Genomic DNA, 15,495 nt, shown 5'->3' on the forward strand with positions numbered 1-15,495 from the left:
TTGAATTAAACGGTAGCTGCGCAACAACATATATATATATTCATAAACATGTGCTTCTATTCTTTGGGTTCCACCCGAACTATGTGTTTGTGTTTATTTACATTCCCGAATATGTTATGACCATCTCTATTAAGTGCATGCCTGTCATAATTATATTTTGAGTTATGGTTATTGTGCCTATTCCATCCACTGTGACCCCTTCAAACCATTTTTGCAGTGCCTCTACTTTTTTTTTGCAAGCATAAATTGTTCCTTAAATTGAAATTTAGGCCATAAATTGGAGTGAGGTGAATCCTCAATGAGGAGAGGTGGGAGGAGATTGTTCCAAGTGTTGGGGGGACATTCCTAGACCATGGGGAGTTGAGTTTTCGAGTGCGAGTCACTTCACCTTCCCAAAAGGTTAAAAATAGAGTTTTTTTGGAGCACTTCGAAATTATTTCATCGCACCTATAGGTTTTTAAAAGAGTGCTACGAAATTATTTCATAGCGCCTACAACCAGAAGTTTTCACATTGTGTTTTGGTGTCCATATTTCCTTTCAGTTAGGCCATTTCCATTAATTTGTAGTATCGGATCCACGTTTCAGGTATATCTATGTTTGACATTGGTGTTTTTATCTATGACAGAGGGAGATGGTTATGTGAGCAAGGAGAGGATGAGGTCAAGGAGGGAGATATGTAGCTAATGAAGAACTCCAAGAAGAGGTATAGAGGCTAAAAGCTTGTTTAGATACCGCGAAAACCAGTAGGATGTGAGACCCTGAGGCTGGGGATGAAAGCTGATCAGAGGAGGAAGCTACAATAGAAAAGGAAACACCTTTGGATGAAGCTCCCAAAGTTGAACTATTGAAGTCAATGTTAAGCTCAATTTCAAGACCAAAAATTTAATTGTATACCTATGATGGTAGTCTAGTAGCTAAGAATTTGATGGATTGGATCAATGAACTAAATAAGTATTTTGAGTGTGAGGATATTGAAGAAGACAAGAGGGTAAAAATTTCTATAACTAGGTTGAAAGGTCATGTTGCATTGTGGTGGGACAATGTGTAGGATAAAAGGAGAAAATAGAGGAAAACCTTGATAAAGAGTTGGGACATGATGGTAGTGAAGATGAAAGGGAAATTTCTGTCGAAGGACTATCAAATATCCCTTTATAGATAGGTGCATAACCTCAAGAAAAGGTTACTAATAGTAAGAGAGTATATCGAGGGGTTTTATAAGGTGAATTTAAGGGTAGGTTATGTAGAAGACACCTTGGAGAAAACAACAAGGTACATCAATGGTTTGAAGCCGAATATTCAAGATGAAATCAACATGCTTTCTCCCAAGATGATGGAAGAAGCATATCATTTTTCCTTGAAGGCATAAGAGACAATCAAAAGGAAGAAAAATTTAGGCAAAGGTAGTGGTTTTGCTAGAGGAAGAGAACAAATAGTTGGAAGGGGGAAGACTTCAGCTCAAAATAATGATGCAAGTAACCCAAGGAAGTAAGGGCAACAAGAAAAAGAAGGTGACTCCAGAGGAGGTAGACCTTATCGGAGAGGTAGTGGTAGAGGAAGAGACAAAGAGACTATTTATCTACGTTATAAATGTGGGAAATAGGGTCACAGATCTTTTGTCTTGAGAATGATAAAGGAGGACAAAGAGATGAATATGTAGCTCAGTTAGAAGCAGTAGAAGCACAAAAACCTATTGTAGAAAATGCACTAGATATAGGAGAAGCATTAATGATCAAAAAAGTCTTGTGGAAATCAACCAAGGAGATTGCTGAACCAACACAAAGAAAAGCCTTATTTAGGAATGTCTACAAGGCCAGAGGAAAGTGCTAGAAACTGGTAATTGATAGTTGAAGCACTAACAATCTACTTTCCATAGAAATGGTGGGGAAACTTAGATTGAAAAGACTAAAGCACCCAACACCATATAGAGTATCATGGTTATAGAAAAGTCACCAATTATTGGTGAGTGATAAAAGTGAATTGGAGTTCCAGATAGGTAGATATAAGGATAAGATAGTTTGTGACATCATGCCAATGGATTTCTGCTACCTTCTTTTGGGATTACTTTGGAAATTTGATAGGAAAGTGGTGCATGATGGAGATGACAACACCTATAAGTTTGAAAATGATGGTATAAAGCATAATCTTGTACCATTAAAGGAATAAAGTAAAACTGGGACAAGTAGCTCAAAAGAACTCCTATTAGGAGGAAATGAATTTACGCAACAAATGGAGAAAGAAGATGTCAGTTATGCAGTGGTATGAAAACTAAAGATAATACTTCTGCACATTGAAATTGTATATGTACCTGTTGATATTCAAGAAATGTTGCATGATTTTAGTGATACCATAGTAGACAATTTCCCAAGTGAGACACAACCCAAGAGAAGTATCAACCATCACATAGACCTGATACTTGGAGAAAGTCTTCTGAATAAACCTTCTTATCAAATGACACCCAACGAGAATGAGGAGATAAGGAAACATGTTCAAGGATTGTTGGACAAAGGGTTGATAAGGGAGAGCTTGAGTTCATGCACTATCATTGCGGTACTTAGTCCAAAGAAAGATGGAGAATGGAGGATGTGCACAGATTCTAAAGAAATCAACAAGATCACAATAAGATACAAGTCTCCATTACCACAGATGGATAACATGATGGACTGCTTGAGTGGGGAAGGCTACTTTTCAAAGGTTGATTTGAAGAGTGGTTACCATTAGATTTGTTAGGTTCCTATACCAATAGGAGTCATAATTTTGAATGACTAAGGTTAAGCCTTGTAATATTGTACATACCTTTGCTTTTTGCAAATGTTTTCCATATTAAAAAATTAAAAAATGTAAAGAGGGTATGTCCTAAAAGAAATATCAAAGGAAAAAAAAGAAAAAGAGAAGGTCAAAAAATGAAAATATATGGACCCCAAAACACAAAAAGAGACCATGAAAGTGAGAAAGGCTAAATTCCACTACTATTTACTTTTATGCATAATAATGATTGTGTGCAGCTTGTTCTTCATGCCACAATCCATGGTAATAAAACTGTTTAATCTTGATTATATCATGCCTTGAATTTTATGTTTATAGTTAGAGAATAAAATTTGACCAAACAATTTAATCTTGGCAGATCATTAGATGGGTAGAGAAAATAAAAGTAGCTCACTAGTTTAATCTGAGCCCTTAGATGATATAAGGTTAGAAATAGATAGTTTGTTTTATTAAAGAAAATATAGAATAAGGGTTTGCTAGCCTAAATGCACCCAAAGAAATGAAGAAAACATGTTAGGGTAAGAAATGGGTAAGTAGAAGAAAGGTTGCTGAACTACAAAGTTGATTGGATCAAAACACATGCATCAGGCTTAGACACATATTTCAATATGTATGATCAACTGTGAAAGCAGAAACAAAGGTTTGCAAGTTAATGTGATTAACTCTCCGTCATTCATTTTTCCTCTAACTTACTAATTTCCTATCCACAAGTATGCTCTAGCACTTTAAATCCTTCAAGTCAAAGAGGCTGAGAGCATTTCTTTGACTTTTGGTGGGACTAGACCCTCGGCTTAATGACTTAAGGACATCAAGTGATAGAATCCCCTTCATGAAATTCATCTCCCCCTCATTACCCTAACAAAACCCCTTTTCCTAAGGTTAAAACTCTTTTGCCTAGGAAAAGTAAAAACAACTCCATGTTAAAGCCCTTTTCATTCAAAAAACCCACAAAAACATCTTATCCTAAGTATTGAGTATATGTAAATAAAGCGCGAAAATATTACATTTACATTTATACTTAAAGATATACCCACTCCGTTCATCACATTTCATATTAATTTTTAACTTAATTATATAAATTCCTGATATATCTATCCCCGTGTATTAAATAAATCCCTTAAATAAATATCCCAACCCTTAGTTTTGATAAAAACTATACAGTTTACCCCTTATCCCAACAAAATAAATAAAACCCATCATTAAACCCTGCCCGATCAACTAAGCTTGTGATTAAGTCTTAAATTAATCACAAACTGTTGGGGATTAAAGCCTTGGGCCCCCCGAAACCCATGCTCTTATCACCCGCGCACCTCCCTCGCCCGACTATCATCCGATCATCTTCCCCTTCATCCAATGGTCCACAGCCATATCGACTGCATCTGATGGCCGACCGTTACCCGCCCGATAAAGCGGTTATCTACGGCGCCCCTACTGCTACGTGTCGTGCTCTGGAGTAGATTGGGTGACCCCTTCGAAATACAGCCCAACCTCCATAAGTGGTGCGATGGCCTGGGAAACCGCCTCCCCACTCAACTCACCAAACCACCTATTGTTCATTCATAAAATTTACCGCTAAAAAGTAATCGTTGCTCCACAAAAAGGCCGAGAAGCCATTTTTCACCTTTTTTCGCTTGTTTTCTTTGTGAACCTATGCGAACCAGTGTGATTCTTGGAAATGCCGAATTCATCATTTGAACTCCAAATTCATTCTTGAAGAAAGTTGCAGCGATGCTAGTCGACCTCCCAGTCCATACCAGATCCATTTGAACCTCTGCAGCTGTCGTGAACTCCAAATTTGCAAGTAATTCACACAATTCCAGTTATTTCACCACGAATTACTACTCACCCTTTCAAATTTGGAAAACGTTCAGCCTTGTACAGTGTTTTAATTAAGTAAAATTAATTAAAAAATACTCTAAATTTGAAAACCTGCGGCCAAACCCTCTGAAAGTTTCTAGTTTCCATTCAAAACCCCTGAATAAACCTGTAAAGCCAAATTTAAATCCACAAGAACTAAATTATGGCTGCCCCTATTTCCTTGGATGTTAGACCTGTCACAACTCCCCATTTGGACCTTGACCACCTTCCCTTGGCTGACAGGGATTTCCAAATTAAGGATACATCTACCCAGACCCTCCGGCTTGAAATCCATTATTTAAGTAGGGATAGATACCTCAACCATGCTGATGATATTGGCATTTGGGAGTCAAATTTTCCCAAATACCAATTCCCAGAGGTACATGTTTTCCCTGAAATTGTCCATTAGCGCCATGCCTATTACATTCCCAGCCTGAGAACTATTATGTCCCATGACCAAAAGATTCTGTTCACCATTACAGTTGATTCCATTAATGAAATATTGCAAATCCAACCAGGTCAAAACCTAACCCCACTCTCCATTGGGGATTTGCTAGACCAGTACTCCAAGTTGAGCCTGTCCAAGTTAGCCCAAATATTCCAGACATTCATTATAGAAGAGCGGTATATTCCCAAAGATCCCCCTCCATATGTTTCTGCCATGTTCTTTGAAAGGGGCAAACAAATCATCACCATGATATCATGTGTTCTTGGCTGCACCATTGATGAATTTGTTGATGAACTTGTCCTGGCCTTCATGTCAATTTATACCCCAGGACAGCCTCCTGCTGTTTTGTACAATTATGCTGAGTTCATAGCTAAGAGAATGCATGAACACTTCACGAAGATGCACAACGAGAGAGTGTTTAAATACTCATCTATCCTCTACCATATGTTCTTATACTATCAACCAGACAGATTTCCTTTTTCCCTTCAGAAGCTAGATACCAAAGGCCAGCCTAGGTCTGTCATTTTTTGGACCCCACTATTCCATAAGTTTCAGTCACCATATACCTATTCATATTTCATAAATTATTTTGTTCATCCAGTCATGACTATGCTGACTGGAAGCCCTCCACCTAGGATAAGTCTAGAGATCAAAATGGTCCTTCAGTTGTCTAAACAAAGCAAAGTGGGAGATTTGTACCTTTACCAAAACCACATAGAGATAAGAATTTATGGTTTCCAGCTTGCACCATATAAACTACCCAAATACCTCCCCATGAGGTTATTTGCTCTAGAGTACTATAGACAAATAATGAACTTTGATGAGATAAATTTTGTCTCGGCCAAGAAAATATCACAATTCAAAGTAAAAAACTAGTTAGGCCCCTTCATCTGCAATTCTAGAGAGGCAGGGGAGGAGGCAGACCAAATTTTGCAGCAAATGAAGTTCCAAAAGAGTTTCATGTGGAGGTACCTGAATAGTAAGAAGCAGCCATGAGCATCCCTCGTATCATGCAGACTCCTCAGAATGAGGAAAAGAACCCCAAAAGGACCAGGGAGGAACCCTCAAGTTTATGAATAGGCACATCAAATATATAATATGAGACCAGTCAGAGCAAAAGACCTAGGCTAAATCCTGTTTTAGAGTAGGAAGACATAGAAGGCTTAGTAGAAATAACTGATACTGAGCTGGACATAAGTAAAGGCACAACTGCATATGAGGAAACACAAGGGCCATCCACATCATAGACCCAGATTTTGGAAAGGCAGCTAAGTGTAGAAGTATCCTCATTCAGTACGCCTACTGATAAGGATAAGGATATAAAAGATAGATATAAAGAGAAAGATAGATATAAAGAGATGAAGATGAGAAATGAGAAACTAAAGGCCCAAACTTATGCTCAGTATCTAAAATTCAGACCTACTAATCAGACTACGTTGATGTCTGCTTTCGACATCAAAGAAGGAAAGCTATAGATGTCCTTCATGAAACCAACTGCACAATAGCTAAGTACATCAGCAAATTACAAGAGAATTGATTTTGAAGTGATGGCAAGGGATATTCATCTCGTAGACCAAATTGAGTTTCATAAATAGGCTGGAGAAATGATTTACTCCACCCTTACAGGTAAAGCCATAGCTACCCATCAACTATAGAATTCATTGACCAATATCTTAGCTCAATATCAGTTAGAGAAGGCCTCCTCACAGGCCAAGGATACTAGAATCAAGTCTTTGGAAGACTTAGTGATTGAATTGGGACATGATCCCAAAGACATTAAAGCCACTGAGTAGGATATTAAGAAAAAGAACGATGAAATTGTAGCACTGAAAAACAATTGAAGATACCTCAACTGCAACATCCCAAAACACTGGAAGTTTTGGAGAACCAAACTAAACATGAAGAATTAATGGACCTAGTCTTGAAATTGAATGATCAATTAAGGGAGATAGAGAAGGAATTAGAAACTTTAATTCAATTTAAGGCAAAGTGATATTGCCACTATGTCTGCAAATGTCATCCCAACAGTCTCAACAACAACCCCTTCCACATTGGTAGCCTCATTGGCTCCCACAGCTCCTATGCCTACAACACAACCAGTTTCAATGGAGTCTACATTAGCAGTAGGTGCATCAGGTGAAGAAGCAACAAATTTGGTCAGAGCCATGGAGGAAATGTCCATACAGGCTACAGAGATGAATAAGCTGAAGGAAAAGATGAAAATCTTGGAAACAGATTGCAAGCTTGCCAAGATCATGAACAAGGAAGAAATGTAGAAAGTTGCCAAAATGAATGAAAGATTAAAGGCCATGGAGAAAGATCTAACACTAAGGGAACCCCTTGGCCAAGCCAAGGAACTATTATGGGCCAATATCATTGACTCTGTCAATGATATTTGGCCATCCATTCAAGATATTTTTAACAGATAGATATGATAAAGATAGCTACAGAAGTTATCCAAAAAGTCAAGGAAGAACTAGGAGACATGCCTGAAGATGCTACTAGACTTATCCACTTCCTCAATAGTAAAAACGAGTATGAAATTCAGGACTTGGATATAGAGGATAGGATGGAAATAATTTTGGAGGTAAGAAAGGTATTTTCCAAGAGAAACTTAATGTTAAACTTGGAGGACAAGTGTCGAAATATGCAAGTAGCAGTTGATAGATTTATGGCCAAGTTTCAATTTTTTGGAGAGAAAGGGTTACCCAGTCCCCTGGTCATAAATGACAATCTCATGAAACAACAGGATTATGACAACAAAATCAAAGAGCTAGCCGAAGAACATGCCAGTACATCATCAATAAAGGCATTGCCAATAGGCAAAGTTCTTTACCAGATGTTTGAGAACCTGTTTTTCCTCTAGCATGAGGTGAAACACTTATTCATCACTAGGCCTACTTTCATTAAGTACTTCGAGGAAGATGAGATATATAGAAGGATGTTGAAAATCAAGTTACCTGATGCTGAATGATGGGAAAAAATGACTGATTTACTATAGTAAAATGTAGTAAAAGGGTTAATGTACAGTCAACAGGGTAAAAGGTAAAGGCAAGTTAGCATGATTAAAGAGTATCAGTGTCAAAGTGTATCAGATGAAAGCCAAAAGTGAATGCATCTTCCAGCGTAATAAACCAAACAGCAAGGTAGCATAAAGGCTAGAAACCCAACTATAAAGGCTAGCATCACCAAAATACTAGGGACAGCATGAAGCAGTTCAATCGCTGTCTCTACCTTCTACCAAGAAGATATTTTTATTTCCTAGATTAAATCACAAGTTAGTTTGAGATATTTTGTAATAAACTTTTGTATAAATACTTCACAATTCGAGGTATGTGGGGTGGATTCTTAGACATTTCTATAGAATTCTTGATCAAAAGACTGTAAAGTTGTTGTATCACTGATTGGGCCAGCAAGATGGATTGATGAATAAAGACAAGATATTTCACAGGATTCATGTGTTAAGCGAAGTGCAGACAAGTATTTTCTCATGTTGTTGTTATCTTTCTTAAAGTTTTTCCACAATCTTTAATGTATTTTTCAATTTGAATGCTATAACTGGAACAATATCTCAGAATTTGTTTAATTACACTCTGTTTTAATAGTTAGACATTTAAATGTTTTCAACTGATATCTAAGTTAAGGAATTCTTAATTGCTCCTTAGTTTAGGTTGTTTCTTGCTAATCCATATCAAAGGATTCTTAATTGCCCTTTTTTTCTATTACCCTCTATTCCTCCTTTATATCTCGGTCTTAGAATTCATAATTGCTCTATCCCCCCGATTTAAACCATTTCACTCTCCTTTTCCAAATACCTGCACTTTACTCTGCTAACTTGCCCTCTGAACATTCCCTTTAGTGAGTTGATCCAGTCCGGCTGCCCTTCTGTTGACTCGATAGCCCAATGGTCTAAAGACATCATTCCATCCATTTGTTTTAAGGATCCCACCATCCAATCTTCAATACAAATCAAAACCCCCCTGAACATTCATAACCACCTTGAAAGCCTAGCAAACAAAACTAAATCACATAGAGAGAGCCCTCTTTGAGCCTAGGTTGGCTAGAGCCTATGCCCAAAAGTTGGTTTTTGGTTACCTAGATCATTTTCTTTCTTCTAATAACTTCTAGAGAAAATTCTGAGTGATAACATAGTGGTGACTCTGCTGGGGAAATTGAATCCTTAGTCATAATAAAGCTTTAAGGAAATTCTAAATCTACATTCTGAGCCTCTTAAAGTCATTTGTTAGAAGTTATCTTGAAAAAATCTCAGAAAAACAATTAAAAAAATTGAAATTCTGGCTTCCAGGAAGACTCATTTTACTAGGGCTAATCCAGACCCAAACTCTACCCCAGTAGTTGATAATCCCAACCTAATTTCAAGAAAAACTAAAAGGAAGAAAGTTCAGCTACTCAAATACCATTAGTTAAAGCTAATTCATGTCCTGATGAGTGGTAATTTTTAGAAGAACTTCCCTTTGATGTGTTATTTGATCTTTCATTATTTATAACAAAATCTGAAAGTGCAAACGATGAAATTGTTCTAGATCCTGATTTTATTGCAGACCTTGAAGTTTAACACGCCAACAAATCAATTGATGAATACATTCTGAAATCTCCACAATCATCCATTAATACTGCCACAACCCCTGAGATTTCTAAACAATTGTCCATTACTTTGAGTTCACCATTGTTCCCTTCAACTTCAACAATAATACCTTCTGAAGTCCATTCTTCACCACCATTTATACCTACACTCCCTCACCAACCTATCATTACCCATTCATCATCTACTAGTCCTGGTTCTTCATCCACTACTGCATCATCTCCAAGTACCTCAACCCCACATCTTAGCCCCTCCCAACTTACAGCCATGGCAAATAGATATGCTCCTCTTGTTTTACCTGCCCAACTTGGTGCTATGCCAACAGACTACCAAAGCAAAATTGTTCAATTTGATTGCACAGGACATTACACTACACAACAACATGTCAAAAAGATAACAGATTACTTTGAGTTGCACGAGATTTACACAGATAATGTTCAAATGAGACTCTTTGCCCAGACTTTAGCTGGTGATGTTAGGAAATGGTTTAGAGCATTTCCTGCTAATAGTATTGATAGTTTAGATGCATTTTACTAGAAATTTTTTAATAGATGAGAAAAGAAAAAGAATCCCCTATAAATCCTTTCAGAATATGAGAATATTAGAAGAGGACCTAATGAAACTGTTCAAGATTACTGCACCAGATTCAATAATATATATAACGCCATCCTAGTTAATCTTAGACCCCCACCTGACTTAGCATTAATAAAGTTCCCTAATGGTTTTGACACAGATATGGCATACCAAATTAGGGAAAGAAACCCCCCAACATTAGAAGAAATGCAAAGTGTAGTTGTTAGTGTTGAAGCTAATTTGTTAGCTAAAAGGGCTAGAGTCAAAAATGAAAGAAGAGGAACTGCTAAGGATGAAACTTCACCATCTGACATTAAAATAGATAGTTTAGCCAAAAGTATGGAAAGACTAATGGATAGAATAGAGAATATGGAGAGGAAACCTCAATGGGATAACCAACAAGCACCTCTAGTTAGAAACCCAAATTTTAGAAAAAACCAAAACATTGGGAAAAATGGACCGAATCAGAACATTAGGCCTCCTTTTCAAGAAAATTATGCAGAGACATCCCAGCCAGAAGATCCAGAACAAGATACACAAATTAACCTAATGGGAATAAATGATGAGGACATTGTTTTTCTAACCCAAGATGAGCAGGAACTGCATATGCTGCAGCAATTACAAATACAGTCTGGAGAATCATTTGATTACAAACAAGGATATGATTCTGCCATCTTTGAAGTACATAAACAGTATAATCTAAGAAGCAAAAAGAATGTTGATGTCCCTGACCAAACCAAGAAAATAGTACAAAGTCAACCCAAGAAAATAAAAGAAGCCCTTCTTTCAAAAATCCTCCAAATTCTCCCTAGGGAAAGCCCAAAACCTTTTGGTCCCACAATTGTAGACATAACCTCTAATCAACCTTCTATTGATCTGCCATCCACTTCAATTCCACCTAAGGAACCAATGGACAAAGCTCAAAACATAAGATTTGAAAATCCACCTAAGGAGGTCCCCAATAAAGGAAAAGAAGACAAGCCTACTCAAGTCCCTGCTGCAAAAATTCAAAACCTTCAAACAGAAAATGTCTCTTTGCCATTCAATCTGGGAGCAGAGATAGCAAAGCTAAAGATTTTAGTTTCTTTAACAGAACTGATCAAGAATGAAACTTACAAATCACAGATAAACCAGACCTTAAACATTTCTGAAAATGAGGATTCAATCAACTTGTTTGATGACCAACCGGAACTCATATTTTGTCCAGATGTTAATGGAAAACCATTATAAGGAGGAGTTCCACCTTTTTATATCAGCCTTAGTATCCATGACAAAATTATATAAAATGCAATGTTGGATTCCGGGGCCTCTCACAACTTAATGCCCAAATCAGTGATAGATAAATTAAACCTAGACATTATAAGGCCTTACAAAGACTTATCCTCATTTGACTCCAATCAGTTACATTGCCTAGGATTGATCAAAGACCTGTGTGTCACTTTAGTCCAATATCCTACCAAAAGCATCCTTATGGATATTTTAGTTGTTGACCTCCCACCAAAGTATGGCATGTCATTATCCAGATCATGGGGAGCCAAACTTCAGGGATCCTTACAACTAGATATGTCATATGCAACAATCTCTGTTTTTGGACAACCTAAGAAACTATACCGTGAAACCTTAACGAATTATATGGTAAGTATCCAGGATCGACCTCAAAACTTTCCCATCGACTCCATACACTCAGATATAGATTCTTTTATCCTGTATAATGCTGATCAAACACAAGAAATGTTTTTAGATAGTGCTAATATAGAACCAAAAGAAATTGCAGTTTCTACACAAAATGAAACTGACCAGATTACAAAGCTGTTCAATGAACAAGATGGTCAAATTGCTGTAAATAATGAAATATTTGTTGCACCAGATAGTGAAAATTATGAGCATGAGATATTATGGCATCTAGAATTTAATGGGTCGATCAATAGGTTAGGAGCAGGAGCAGGAGTGTGGATATATAATTTGGAAAATAATCACTTAGAAGGCCATGCATATAGATTGAATTTTAGATGTACCAATAATATGGCCGAGTATGAAGCATTAATTTTAGGTCTTAAGTTAGTTAGAAATCTACGAGCTAAAAGAGTTTCTGTCATGGGAGACTCTGAACTAATAATAAATAGATTGATGTTGTATATATGACAAAGGACCCTAGATTAAGCTGTTATAGAGCAACTATAGCAGAAATACTTAACACTTTCCTAGAAACAAAGCTTGTAGTAATCCCTAGAAAACACAATATGCAAGCTCATAGTCTAGCAATGTTTGCCAACACCTGCAAATTACCCTTCCAACCTAACCATTAGTACACTACTGAAGTTAGGCATAGACTTGCAATTCCAGATAATTTGAAGAATTGGCAAATATTTTCTGATGACAAACAGATAAATAACTTTTTACTTTCAGAAGAAGAGTTTGTAAATAACAATATAGATACTGATACATCAATAGATCCTGACACTAAGGGTGAGATAGAAATAAATGAGATAGAAGGTGATGAACTAGATAGACTCAACCCAACTAAATTTACCAAATTAGATGTAGATAACTTGGAGCAAATTGAGATTGATGAAATAATCAGTGAAGAAACCGAAGTAATTAATCTCAAGGATAATTTCTTACCAAAGGGATTAACCCCTCTAGAAGATTTATTTGATTCAAATGATGTTCCTAGGAAACCTAAAATGGAACCTTCAAGATCTGATATAGAGGAATGTGATATAGGCACCAATGAAAATCCTAAACTGATCAAACTTTCAAAATCATTACCCCCAACTGAAAAAGTGAAATACATTGAGTTGTTGAAAGAATTTCAGGATGTCTTTGCTTGGAGTTATGAGGACCTCAAATCCTATGACACCAACATCATCCAGCACACAATTCCTATTAAAGAAAATAAAAAGCCTTCAAACAAAGACTTAGAAGGATTAATCATGTCTTATTACGTGCAATTGAAAAAGAAATTCAGAGGATGTATGATGCCAAAATAATTGCACCAATCAGATTTTTTGATTGGGTCTCAAACTTGGTGCCAACTAGAAAGAAAACTAGTGAGATCAGACTCTGTGTGGATCTCAGAAACCTCAACAAAGTGTCACTAAAAGATAATTACCCTCTCCCCAAAATGGACCAAATTTTACAGAGAGTAGTTGGATCAACCAGAATCTCATTGTTGGATGGCTTTTCTAGTTATAATCAAAACTTGGTCATCTTGATGACCAACCCAAAACTGATTTTACTACTCCTTGGGGCACATTTATGATGTGAAAATGCATTTTGGGCTAATGAATGTAGGTGCCACTTTCCAGAGGGCTATGGATATAAGCTTTGCAAAAGAAATTCATGACTTCCTTGTGATATATCTAGATGATATTACCATATTTTCAAAATCTGACAATCAACATTTGGATCATATAAGACAAGTTTTTATTAAATGCAGTAAATTGGGAATCTCCTTGAACCCCAAGAAGTCCTTGTTTGGTTTAGAAGAAGGAAAGTTTCTAGGTGACATAATTTCAAAAGATGGTATAAGAATAGACCCTGTGAGAATAGAAGCCATCTTGCAAATACAACACCCTAGGAACATTAAAGAGTTACAATATTTCTTAGGAAAAAATAATTTTCTTAGAATATTTGTATCTAATCTAGCAAAATTAATTAGATCACTAAACAACATGTTGAAAAAAGACTCCACCATAAAATGGATTGTTGAGGCTAAAAAATACTTTGAAGACATTAAACTAGCCTTGACCAAAACACTTGTGTTAATCAGTCCTAAATTTGACAGAGATTTCATCTTGTTTTCCACTGCTTCTGAGCACACAATTGCTACAGTTCTATTGCAGAAAAATGACCAGGGCTATGAACAACCCATTGCTTTCTTTAGAAAAGCCCTGAGAGATACCCCATCGAAATATAATATAATGGAAAAACAAGCATTAGCTTTAGTCAAAGCCATTAAGGACTTTAGGGTATACATCTTATATTCTCATATAGTAGCCTACGTTCCAAATTCAGTAGTCAAAGACATCCTAACTCAGGATGGTCCTGATGGAAAGAGGGGAAAGTGGATTGCTACTATGGATTGGTCCCTATGTCATTTATGCTTACAGAGGAAATAATGATTTCTTCTTGAGAGAAATTAATGGTACAAATGCAGAAGGTGGGCCAGTGAATGGTCAAATGCTAAAACATTACTTTGATCCAAGTTACTAATTTCCAATTCCCATGTTGTACATACTTCATTTACAAAACCTATATTGAATTGGGTGGTGATCTTTGAAGTTGAAGCCCGAAGAGAAGGCCCTAACATTTAAAAGATTTACTATCATAAGTATCAATAATGTAGATGCATAGAATAACACTTTGCATGGTAACGTCAACAACAATTCAAAGGCTACTGATCTTCATTAGTTCTTGACATCTTTTCAAAAGATGCCATCCGCAAGCGGAGTCACTGTTAGGTTCCTATACCAATAGGAGTCAAAATTTTGAATGACTAAGGTTAAACCTTGTAATATTGTACATACCTTTGCTTTTTGAAAATGTTTTCCATATTAAAAAATTAAAAAATGTAAGGAGGGTATGTCCTAAAAGAAATATCAAGGGAGAAAAAAGAAAAAGAGAAGGTCAAAAAATAAAAATATATGAGCCCCAAAAAACAAAAAGAGACCATGAAAGTGAGTAAGGCTAAATGCCACTACTATTTAGTTTTATTCATAGTAATGATTGTGTGCAGCTTGTTATTCATGCCACAATCCATGGTAATCAAACTATTTAATATTGATTATATCATGCTTTGAATTTTATGTTTATAGTTAGAGAGTAAAATCTGACCAAACAGTTTAATTTTGGCAGATCATTAGATAGGCAGAGAAAATAAAAGGAGCTCACCAGTTTAATCTAATCCCTTGGATGATATAAGGTTAGAAATAGATAGTTTGTTTTATTAAAGAAAAGATAGAATAAGGGTTTTCTAGCCTAAATGCACCCAAAGAAATGAAGAAAACATGTTAGGGTAAGAAATGGGTAAGTAGAAGAAAGGTTGCTAAACTACAAAGTTGATTAGATCAAAACACATGCATCAGGCTTAGACACATATTTGAATATGTATGATCAACTGTGAAAGAAAAAACAAAGGTTTCCAAGTTAATGTGATTAACTCCCCGTCATTCATTTTTCCCCTTACTTACTAATTTCCTATCCACAAGTATGCTCTAGCACTTTAAATCCTTCAAGTCAAAGAGGCTTA

The sequence above is a fragment of the Pinus tabuliformis genome, chromosome 1_2 (assembly GCF_031772625.1).
Source record: "Pinus tabuliformis cultivar Carrire ecotype Pingquan chromosome 1_2, CPIR1, whole genome shotgun sequence".
In the NCBI taxonomy this organism is placed as follows: domain Eukaryota; kingdom Viridiplantae; phylum Streptophyta; class Pinopsida; order Pinales; family Pinaceae; genus Pinus; species Pinus tabuliformis.